General features: G+C 43.1%; 1 protein-coding gene across 7 annotated transcripts in view; it reads left to right on the forward strand.

Moving 5' to 3' along the window:
* Window positions 1–7,177: 7,177 nt before the first annotated feature.
* Window positions 7,178–12,097, forward strand: part of ENOX1 (ecto-NOX disulfide-thiol exchanger 1) — a 612,333-nt gene continuing 607,413 nt past the window's right edge. For 5 of the 7 annotated variants that reach the window (XM_059902643.1, XM_059902648.1, XM_059902652.1 and 2 more), the window contains exon 1: window positions 7,180–7,845. The gene's annotated coding sequence lies outside the window, so the exon portion shown is untranslated. Of the gene's footprint in view, window positions 7,846–12,097 lie in introns of all 7 variants that reach the window. The other 2 variants (XM_059902651.1, XM_059902650.1) reach the window with 2 other exon arrangements.

The raw sequence follows: 12,097 nt of genomic DNA on the forward strand, positions 1-12,097 counted from the left end.
GAAATAAGTAAAAAGAGACTGTTTGTAGTGAAAAATAGGTGTCCCCAAGTCTATGCAATGGAGTTCTGTTTTGAGCAGAGAAGAATCTACAATCAGTCACACTGAAGAAACAAGAAGAGATGGCTGACACCTTGAAGGAATACAGAGAAAGCAGACATGTACACTCAAAGGTCCATTTGTTGGTGGAGGATGGTGTATTAGTCCAGGTTCTCCAGAGAGGCAGAATATATATATATATATACACACACACACATAGACATATATGTATATATATATGTGTGTATATGTATATATATGTGTGTATATATATCTGAATCACTTTGCTGTACACTTGAAAGTAACACAACATTGTAAATCAACTATACTTCAATTTTTTAAAAAGTTAATTTTATTGATCTCTAAAACAAAAAAGAGAAACTTACTCATGTTCATCCAGAGAGTGACAGACCCATGATTTAAATTTAGCTCAATTTGATCTTAAATCCCATAATATTTTTACTTTTCTATGCTCTCTATTTATTATTAAATATTATATTCATTCCAGTGATTTTAGTTTGTGAAGATTAAAGGATATACAACATACTATATTTTAGCAGAACTGCCACAAAGTAATTAAAATTTAAAACTATTTTGGTACTTATTTTAATTTTTCTTAATTATTCTGGTCAAATATGGCCTTATTATATTAATTGAAATAAAGGCTGACTTCTGATAATGGGGTCAAAAGAAATAAAAGTGGAACACATCCATCTCTTTGAGCTTCAGCCAAGCCAAGTACCACATATGAGGGGCATTCCATGGCTACTCAACTCTCATGGACTTGGTTCTGGAGCAGTGGCCTCGTCCTGTCTCCCAGTTTCAGACTTTCTTCTTTCACCTCGCCTTTCAGATTCCATGCTATAAACTTGGTACCTCTTCCTGCCCAAGGCCACTTCTTAGCGCAAGGTGGACCTACAGACATAAACTTGCAGCATCTAGGACAGGAAAGAATCAAGATAAATGATCCTGTGCAACAAAAGTACACCTTTCTAGTTGCTGAAATTCTCTGACTTGCTAAACATGATGGCTCTCTTTGATGAATGCTAGAGACATGCTATCAATTCTCTAAAACTTTTTAATGCATATTGCTATGCCATGTATACAATTTCCAAGATTATAGCTTGTCTCATATGTTGCATTTTATTATCTCATTCTTTTCTTAGATGAGTTGCACATACAAGGTGGTAACTTATTTCCTTAAAACTTTCATAATTCACAAGGTAGGGTGTATATTCTTCAGAGAACTCCTACAGATAATTAATCTCACCTTGTTTTCTTTGTTTCCTTCCTTCCTACTGTCAATTCTTTAGCTTTCATTTTAAGAGTGATGCCAGAGGTCCTGGTCGCCTGGATTTGCAGAATGGGATAGCCTGGATTGGGGTTGTTTTACTCTGGGAGCTTGTGCTCTGTACAACTAACAAATCAACAAAATTATAAACATTGTTATTATGTTTCATTAATAATTATAGCTTCCTGGGTGAAATAGTGAGCATGCTCAACTGCAAAAGTAGGAGATTCTTTTGGAATTATAGTCAGCATTTTCGTCTTGAAGGACTGTTTATAGCCTCTTAAAACAAAATAAAACATACTTCCCAAATTTTGCCTGCAGCAATTGACACAAAACATGAATGCAAATAATCCACCTCCAGGCCAACCTTCTGTATAACCAGTAGATGGTCACTCCAGTGAACATTCTGGTTACTTATTGAAATCAAGAATCTTTCCTGCTCCATCAGGGAATTCAGTACCAGATCCAAGGTCAGAGCCGTACCTCATCTTGGGGGTGGAGGTTAAGTAATGCAAAGCATCCACAGAATGGCTAGAGGCCAAGGAGCAGGGCTTGTGACTCCAGAACATGGCAGCTCAAGGTGAGATTAAGTTTTTAAAGGGTCATTAAGAAGTACTCACTGTTAGAAGCGGTGAAAATGGGGAAGTAAAAAGGGAAGGTTTCAAGGATGACTTGGTAAAATCCTGTTTAAAGGACTTGCTGAGCAAAGAATCCATCCTGAAAAGGAAGAGTATGAAAGGAAAAAAAAAAAACCCAAAACCACTTTTGAATCTTTTTGTGAAAGAGTTTAACTGTTTTTGCTAAAATGCTAGCATGTATTTAAATGGCTGATACGTTGACTTGAATGACATTTTAAAACAATAAACTGATGCAAAGAAAATGTCTGGAAAGGTATACACAAAAGTAGGAATGTTGGTTGGTCCCTGAGAGGTGATGTTACAGCATTTTTTTTCTTCTTTATACATTTCTGTATTGCTTGTTTTCCCCCAATGAGTACACACACTGCTTTCACAATTAAGGAGGAATAAACAGTGAATATTTTTGTTTAAAAAAAATAAATTTTACAGTTGGTCTTAATCTGTAAAATAAATGTTCCTATAGCTAAGTTAGCAGCTCAAAACACCATTGGGGAAGCAGGATCTGTGTGACAGGAAAAACAGAGACTAATTAAAAACAAATGAACACAAAAGCTTGGGTTTTGCGACAGCAGCAGAATTTACAGAATTACAACACCTCTAGAATTATGGAACCCACAATTTCCTGCATGTGTCGGTTTCTGCCAACTTCTGGTTGTCTGTGGCTTTCTTATATCCTTGGAAGGGACTCCAAGAAATCATCAAATCAGTTCAATGTTCTTTAAGTTATAGTCTAACAAAGGCTCCAGCGTTTCTACAGGAGCTTCCCATTCGCATACGTGTTCTAATTTTCTGCCACACACTTGATTTAAATCCAAGATTGCGCAGACTTACTTAGCTCCTACAACATTTGAAACCCTTTCTCACATTGTAATTTTCTTAACCAATGAGGTAGTTATTATTGTCCACATTACACAGGAGGGTCAACTGAAGCTCAGAAAGTGACTTGCCAAAGGTCTCATAGCAACTTGTTTGCCAGGCTGGGATTGAACTCAGATCTTACAACTTGATGTCCAGTGCCATTTTTATATGACACTAAGACTGCCTCTGGAGAAGTGAAAAGATGTGACTGGTAGTCCTGGTATCCCCACATGAAGCCTCTGGGGCCCTTGGAGAGGCAGGCTATGTAAGTGGTCAATACATGGATGGTTGAGCTTTCCACAGCTCTAATTATGTGACTGGCTTTATGTTCGTGCCACCCTTAAGTGGGAGAGGAGTTCATGGTAACACTTCCTTTAACTGAAAACCTCTTGTTTCCTTGGATTATTGCTTTTCCTCTTTATAAGTTTGTCATGAATTGAGTGAAGGAGCTGTAGTTTCAAAAGTTCTATTAACCAAAAATAAATAATGTTAATAAGTGAAAAGAACAGAGGGCAAAAATTAAGAAATGTTAAGGAGAGTCATAATAAAATATTACACTAAAATTATCCAAGAATAGACGGAAGGGTCTTTGTAGATACAGAAATTTCAAAATACATGGGTGGTCCTACTAATTTGTGGATCAGTTGAAATATAAACTATATAAAATTGATTAGCATATTCTAATCAACTCCACTCTGCCCAGGGATCTCCAGGGATACTTAATCCACAGCTGCCATTGCCAATATGGCTGATTTCTTTCTTGTCAGTAATTTTCTTCTTATCCCCAGTCTAAAATTCAGAATTCAGCAACAGACTAGCTTTTTACCTTATACATCATGTGGTAATTTGTTATTACTACTAGGGAATATGAATATGAAAATATGCATATATACCTTGGCCACTAATCAATTTTCAATGGAATGGTTTATTTACTTAACAAATGGCTCATTAAGTCACATTGGTAATTCAAGTTGAAGTTTTTTGTACCTGGTCAAGTGATAAATTATGCTTATGTTCACTTTTTTGTTCCCAAGAATAATGATAGCTAGATTGTAGGCTCCTTAAAGGCAGAGATTGCATTTTATACTTTATTTGTAGCAATCATGGCATTAGGGATAGTACTGATTATGAAGTAGGTACTCAATAAATACTTGTGGGGTTTACTGATTTGCTTATGCATCTTCTTGGTATTGACAACCAAATAACTTATTGGATTAAAAACAGAAGTAAGGATAGTAGTATATCTACCAATTCATTTCCCTTTAGCCATACGTATCAATGTGCAAAGGATCTATGTTAGACAGGGGTTCTTAACCTGAGCTTCAGAGGGTGTTCCCTTAAGTTCCTGAAATTTTATTCAAATTTTTTTTGTGTTCATATGCTCACTTTCCAGAGGAGAGGATCTAGAGCTTTCTTCAGCTTCCAGGAAATCCATTATTCCATAAACTATTAAGAACCTGTGGTCTTTAATATTTTCGCCTGTCTCCGGAATGTCAGCACTGATAACTCTGGAAGCCCACCTACATTTGCTTGGAATACACTATAACCTTTTTCCTCTGATTTTTGACTTCCCTAAATATGCCTGATCTCCAGTTAGAATTAAATTGCCCTAAGTAATATCTGGAATAAAACAATGTATAAGAGCATGAAGAGAAACAGGATAACTTGAAAATTCTTCTTGTCCCCATGCTACACTCTGTACTGAGCTGGCATTTGGGTCCAGGTGCAAGTCAAGGTGTTTTTTTATCATTTAAAACTCTAATGCACTAAGTGATCTGTGACCTAATTATGGGGGAAATTACCTGTATCCTTATGCGTGCTCACAACCACTAAACTCAACAGCAGCATTTCAGCTAACGGTCCCTGCCTTCTCACTTGAGGGAATTTGGAGCAATCTGCTCCCAGCATGAGGAGTTGATTTTGGAATTCAGGGTACATCTCACAGCCTAAATTTACCAGTCTTCAGAGGTAGAAAGCTTTTGTTATAACTTTAGATGGGCAGATTAGTTAATTGTAGTCAAATCAGTTTAAAGGGTTTCTCTACACACCCCACCCTTTCCCAATCCAGTATTTTTAAGGAAGTTAATGTTTGACTAGTTCATTGCACTGCTGCAAATTGAAAAAAGCAGTTACGTTAAGGAGCATTCCCTTTTTAGGAAGAAAAATCGAACCTTTATAATTATGCTATTAATTCTCAGTTCAACTGATAATAACATGAAAATGAATTTCTCGGTAGAACATTTTATTATTATTTAGTGTTTAGCTAGCATGAAGAGCTATGGTTTATAGCATTTTAATCCTAGCTAGTCCTCTAAACTTTTAAGCGGGTCAGAAACACTTTATCTCTTATGTTGTTAGTCTTTCTTTCTATGGTTTATCTTTTAAATTAACATACATTAAGATTGCTCCAAGCCTACATTCTTATTTTTAAATGTTGGCTTCCTGTAAATGTATTTGTTTTTACAAACACAAGTCTAATCCCTTTGGTGCTCATCAGAGAAGTTATGGCTTTGTTCCATTCTTCCATCCCACCAAGTAAGCAAGCACTTGGGAAGCTGTTGAATGAAACCATAAAGGCAACTTTTTAAGCAAAACAAAATTATTTAAAATTATTTTGGAAGACTCTGACTCATAGCCATTTTAAAGGTTGGCTGTCAAGAGTCCATTTTGGGTGTCAGAGTTTTTCTGCTCCTCCTGCAAGTTCTAGAGCTTCCTTTCAAGTAAAAATTTAAAATACCTAAGCTTTCAACCTAACAAAAAAGCACAAGAATTCCATATCACAACAAGTGGCTTCTAAGAAGATTGTAAATTGAGTGACAGAAGAGGAATCATTTAAAGGGACTCCCACTAGAGAACAGACGGCAGCACCCAACTAAATCCATTTTAATTTTCACTTAATTTCAGTTCTATTTCAAAGCTGTGATATCATGAGTGGAGAGAGAAGCAGCTCATAGAAGAGCCTGAATTCAAAGGAACTGAAATTTAGCATGGAATGTAAAATCGAGGACTTTTGCTTCTAAGAGAATGACTGTAGAAATACCAAGGTTGAAGGATGTGGGCTTGGTGCTACAGCAGAATTAGTAGTCTGGGATGACCCTGCATGTATTGGCAAGTAGCCATTAAGTAATGCTCTTTACAAGAGAAAATCTTGTACCCGACAAGCTATCAGAAACGTGCATTTCTCTTACACCTCTTTTCCTGTCCTTCTGCTCTAGAAGAGACATTATAAACTGCTAACGAAATGTGACTTTCATGTTGAGAGACTGGATTCCCCCAGGACCGAAATGAAGCACGCTTTAGCCTTCTCACACCCAGGTGCCCCATCGGGTTCCCTGCAGAGTGATCTCTGCCAGCACCTTGGTGAGACTGCACAATGGGTCAGTACTCTCTGCTGTCATTCTTTGCACTGGGGCTCTGGCCGCCAGAGGGGAAAATAGTCACACACAGGGAAATGGTATAAGTTAAAATCAAGCAAGTCTGGTGGGGTGGTAATGACTTTCCCAGCATCCAAGTCTTCGCCTTCAGGACATGTGAAGCTAGAAGACAATGTCATTCATTCAGCATTTATAGAGAACACACAAAGTACACGGTACTGGGCTCAGTACTGGAGGGCATGAAAAAGTGTACGAAACACAAACCCTGCCCCCGCCCCTGCCCGAGAATTCTTGCCAGGAAGGGTATTTCAAGTATCAACCAGACCTTATGACCCTTTAAGAAATTCCTGAGGGAATAAAAGTGCATTCAGAATTTAAAACAAGCATGGAAAATAATACCGCTAGGACAAGAAGTCTTTTAGGAGAAGGGGCATGTAAATGTGCCTGAAAATTTTATTTCTACGGTATACAATGTAGCTCGGATGAATGAGAGAGTAGAGGTTTAAAGGGCCAAGAGCGGCGCCAGGCTGGCCGGTTCTTGGAGAAGTCGGACTTCAAAGAAGCCGGATGCCTGCACAGTTAGCTGAATCCGAACAAAGAGGAAGCCGGCACTTTTACCTGGGAAGTGGATAACTTCGAGGAAAAGTGGCCTCCGAGAAGAAAAAAAGGCAACATTCCGCCTGGAGTGGAAGCCCTCACAACCCTCGACTGTGCTTGCTGACCGCACCCTTGACCGACCTCACCCTCGCTCCCCCGCCCGGCTTCCTCTACCCAGTCTAGGCGGCAGGCCGCGCTCGGCCGGGTTCCACCGCCCACTCCACGCCCGCAGCTCTTGCACGCGCCGGCTCCAGCCGGTAATCGGCCACGTGCGCCGGGTTCCCCGCTCGGCCCCTCAGCGGGCCGAGCGCCTCCAAGGTTGCGGTGGCCACGGTGGGGGCTCGATCCCCGTTCCCGCGCGCCCAGGCGAGAAGTCCGGACAGCAGCGGTGGCGGGAGCGAGCGGCCCGGCCCCTCCCTAGAGGGAGCAGCGCGACAGTGGGCTGCGGGCGCCGCCTCTGCTGCATCGGTGGCTGCGCGTTCCGCTCGGCCCAGCCCAGCTCGGATCTGGAGCCCGCGCGCGCCGCGCTGCCTTCCCCTCCTCCTCTGCCACCGCCCCGCGGGCAGCTCCCCCGGGCCACACGCACGTTCGATCCTCCTTTCCCTGGTTTACGGATTTCCGAGGGCGAAGAATTTCGCCTCGGTCCCTGCGAGTGTCTCTCGGCCTCTCTCCCTCTCCCCTCGCGACTCCCCCTTCCCGTGGGCGCGCGCGCGCACGCTCACACACACACACACACACACACTCGCCGGCGCGCGTGCGCACGGCCGCGCGCCCTGAGCCGCGGAGTCTCCAGCGCCGCTCAGCAGATCCCACTCTCTCCGGCGCCGCTACTCACACAGGCTTCCAGCCGCCACTGGGCGTCCTCTGTCTGCGGTAGCGCAGCCGAGGCGGCGGTGGGAAAGGTAGCTGCAGCCCGGCGCGGTCTCAGAGCTCCGTGCCCTGGACCGAGTCCGGGGAGAAGCGGAGAAGGAGGACGCAGAGGCGAGGAGGAGCCGCGCCGCGCCCGGGTCCGCGCGGCTGGCTGCCTCCGCTACCGGTACCGCGGCCCCAGGTAAGCTGCTCCGGGGCCCGCAGCATCCCCGGGGCGTCCGGGCTCGGAGCGGGGGTTCCGCGGTCCCGCCGCCGCCGCCGCCTCCGCCTCCGCCGCGGCACCAGGACGGAGGCTCGGAGGGGAGTGGGCTCGGGGGGAGGGGAATGGAGCTAGAGGTGAGGCCGGTAGGGAGGGGGACAGGGGAGCGTGGGGGCTTCACCGCAGCCCCCCGCGCCCTTCCCCTCCCTACCTCAGCTCCAGCCGGGTGACTTTTACGAGCCTGGGGGCGCCTGGCGCCCCAGAGAGCTATTCTCAGCTCTCCCCCGCGCCGCCAGCCAGTGTTGGCTGCGGGCTCCGCGCCCGCCGCGCGCCTCCCACCTTCTGTGCACCTTGGACAGCGCACCCCGCTGCCCGCCGCCCCCTGAACCGCACCCGGGTCCGCGTCCTGCTCGCGCAGCCCTCCCGCTGCTCTCTTCTTTCCCGGTTGTCACCCTCCCGCCCTGCATCCCTTCTCCTCCCAGCCCTGGCGGACTCCTCTGGGTGCGGGCCGGAAACTTTCCTCCCCGCCTTCTCTGAACTAGGTACTATTGTTGTTATTTGTGACTGTCCCCTTACTCGGGGAACTCAGACACAGTGGACCGGTCTTCCTCGGCGGGAGGCCCGGTCCAGCCCAAGGCAAAAGAGGCATTGGGCAGCAGGACTCGGCGGCTGCCAGGGTGCAGAGCCTACGCCTCGGTAGCCGGACACCTGCCGCCTCCCCTCTTCTCCGGACTCCACACGTGCGCGCCTCCCACGGACGCCGCCCCTCCCCGACCACCCCACGTCCTCCCCCTGCACTGCCACGGCCACCCCATAGGTTGGACACCTGGGGCTTGCGGGTTCTGATTGGCTGAAGGCGTAACCCCGCCTCCTTTCCGGGGAGGGGGGGTGGTTTGGAGTGTTGTGGTTGTCATCCCGCGGCGCGCACATGGGGGAGGTGGGGTCGACAGGTGGGGAAGCCGGGCCCGGTTGGATCCTCGCGTCCCATTGTGTATATAGCTACACTCTCATCCGCCTTCCTCCAAATGCGCTCCTGCTTTTCTCCTTTTCTGTTTTTTTCTCAACATTTTGCTGCTGTGATATTAAAAGAAAAAACTGGCTTGTAACCTTCTTTTTATTAGTATTGTATTTGCTCTGTGGTGGAGATTTTTAAAGCAGATCTAGAAGAATGAGGGAAACAAGTGCTTATGGGGAGGTTCGTGGCAAACTGGGCTGCAGACTTGAGTCTGGTAGTTTGGAGAAAGTAATGGGTGCCTAAGGGTTATGAAGAGGGTGGAGAAAGTGAGAAGGAAATTGTTTCTTGGTGAGGGCCAGACACAGGTGAGCAACCTTGAGAAGCTGAGGGAGAAGGAAGTGGGTCGTGTGTAGGGTGAGACGTGAAGGAGAAACCCGGATGGGCGCTCCCGGGAGCGTTTTGCTGAATATGGCTCTGTCCGGAAAAGTAATTTTGACTAGTATTCAGTTCATTATTTAACACACTTTGTTTCTGTTTTGCTAACGTTGCCCTTTTGATAGATTTTATAGTAATAATGTCAATCCACGTAATGGGTTTTGCTTATTCCAGTTCTTGCAATATATCGATTTGCAAGTGGTAATAAATTTCAAAAAGTGAATTTCAAAGGCTCCTTTAGAGGGATGCACTAAATAGTTAAAGTGCTTTGGTATATTGTGAAGGGAGACGGATGAGCATTGCATAAAATCCAAAGACTGTTCTGGCATTATTTAGGGTCTTTGCAGAAATATATGTGTGTGCGTGACACTGATTTCTCCTCATTTCAAAGCATGATTGCCTCTGGCACCTTCCAGCTTTAATTCCTTCAGGCTGTTTTGATGTTGTGTCTCTACATCTAAGAATATTGTAATTCTTATCTTTAGAAACCTTGTCAGTGGAAAACAAACAGCAACTGATGCAAGCTAATGTTGACAACTTTATAGTGAGTACGCTGTGCATTATTTTATTTGTAAGCTAGTGAAATATGCAAGAGTAACATAGCATGACTGTTATTCCCTAGGAACCAATATCAAAACAAAGTGGGGAATCACATGAGGCTATTCCAGGGAGCACAATTCAATTATTTAAAAAGTGAATATATGTTAAGATTCTTGGGTGTAAAGAAAAGCAGAATATTCCCATTTGAATTATTATCTTTGTACACAGTGGTAGCAGATGATTTGAAGTAAAACAACATATTAAATATGTTTGATGATTCCAAAGTAGATAGTAAAGGCTTTCCATTTATAATTTTTATATAGGTAGAATTACTTTTCTGACTGAAGAACTTTGTATTCAAGGGACAGAATTTGATACATCTGGCAAAATTGGAAATTATTGCTATTGTTGAGAAAATAATTCTTACTATGTTTTCATATCTCCAGGTCATGCTTTGATTTGCCCTCAGGGATTTAGATTCTAGTTTTTGGCCTATCAAATTGAGATGGGTTGGAGGTAGGTAGAACAAAAATGTATATGTCACGCACACACACACACACACACACACACACGCAAAATATATGTATGTATATCAGCACACAGCTATATATTTATACACATAATTTGGGGGTACATTCAGTGTGTTTAGTTGTATATATGTTATTGTCATCCTTAGAATTTTTTCTCATTTCTTCTTGTGCAAACGGTGGCCCTGTTTTAAACTATGGAAAGCATTATCACCAGTAAAATTGGCCAATAGATCATGGAAACAGACAATAGTATTTTGTTGCTCGGCAACCACCTACTGTGAATGAAAAACAAAGCAGTGACAGCTGCTTCCACATCCTTACACTCATAACTGTAGCTCAAGCATCGCAACCCTCCAAATGAGACAGATCTACTAACAACTTTCATTTGAGGAAGGTGAAGCTGTTTCCTTTTGGGGATGTTTTTAAAATGTACATTTAAAATTTTTATTATAATAAGAATTATATTGTTATTGTGGGATGAAATGAAGCATCTAATTTCAATTGCCCTCCTAAGCCTAGTATAAACTGAAAAATGCAAGACTGGGAGGATTCTTTAGACCCTTCTCATTCTTCCCTTCATAGTCATTAAGCACCGTAAGCACATTTTCTGCTGCCGTCAGATGCTCTTAGGATTTTACAAAAACTTGAGTTCTCTGTGATACCTAAATAGGTGACTGGATTTTACTGCCAGGAGGGAGTTAGAGACTGATGCTTTCACCTAACCCTTTAGTTTTAAGGGACACTGAGGCACGGTTAGGTGTTGTAACTCGAGCCTGGTTACAGAGTCATCTCCAGGATGTCTTAGGTCACACTTGAAAAAATTTCTCCTGTTTCCTCCCTCAAATTATTCTTTCTTTGTTCTTTACACAGAATTTGTAACCAAGATTTTTATCCTAATAAAGATACTTAGAAAATACAGTAATATTTGGGAGTCAAAATTCAGTGTTGACACCAGGCTACATTATGGTTTTAGATGCATTGTGTATTCAGCCCTCAGACGCGCAAAGTCCTGTGACTTTCCACATCTTTCCTCAAACTGGGGAAGCCCAGTCCCTTGCTTTGGTAATTGTTTACATCTTTGCACAACCTTTAATGATCTATTATTCTGTAAATGAATTTTATACGGGGATGAGATTGAGGATTGTGTTGGTCAGCTTGTACACCTGCAAGAGTTTAACCATTACAGCTAATTAATCACGTGTTGTGGTCTGTCTGCAACGTGAGAGACGTACTGTTGATCTAGTGATCTCGGCTCAAAAAAAAAAAAAGATACAAACGAACTTATTTACAAAACAGAAACAGACTCACAGAGAGCGAATTTATGGTTACCAGGGGTGAAGGGTGGCGGGGTGGATAGATTGGGAGTTTGGGATTGACATGTACACACTGCTATATTTAAAACAGATAACCAACAAGGACTTACTGTATAGCACAGGGAACGCTGCTCATTATTTTGTAATAACCTAAATAGGAAAAGAATTTGAAAAAGAATAGATACATGTATATGTATAACTGAATCACTTTGCTGTACACCTGAAACTAACACATCGTTAATCACCTATGCTCCAATATAAAATAAAAATTAAAAAAAAATAGACTACATGGGACAGACTTGTGTAGCTGCATAATCTTCATTTCAGTCTTTTATCAAAGCTGTCTTGCCAAATGTATTACCTGAAGCCTGCTTGTGGAGGACAAGTCATCTATCTGTGAGAGATGGCAATAGTGCATATTGCTTCTGAACTCTGAAATGATAATGAATGGAGTACTGGAT

The sequence above is a fragment of the Balaenoptera ricei genome, chromosome 18 (genome assembly GCF_028023285.1).
Source record: "Balaenoptera ricei isolate mBalRic1 chromosome 18, mBalRic1.hap2, whole genome shotgun sequence".
NCBI lineage: Eukaryota > Metazoa > Chordata > Mammalia > Artiodactyla > Balaenopteridae > Balaenoptera > Balaenoptera ricei.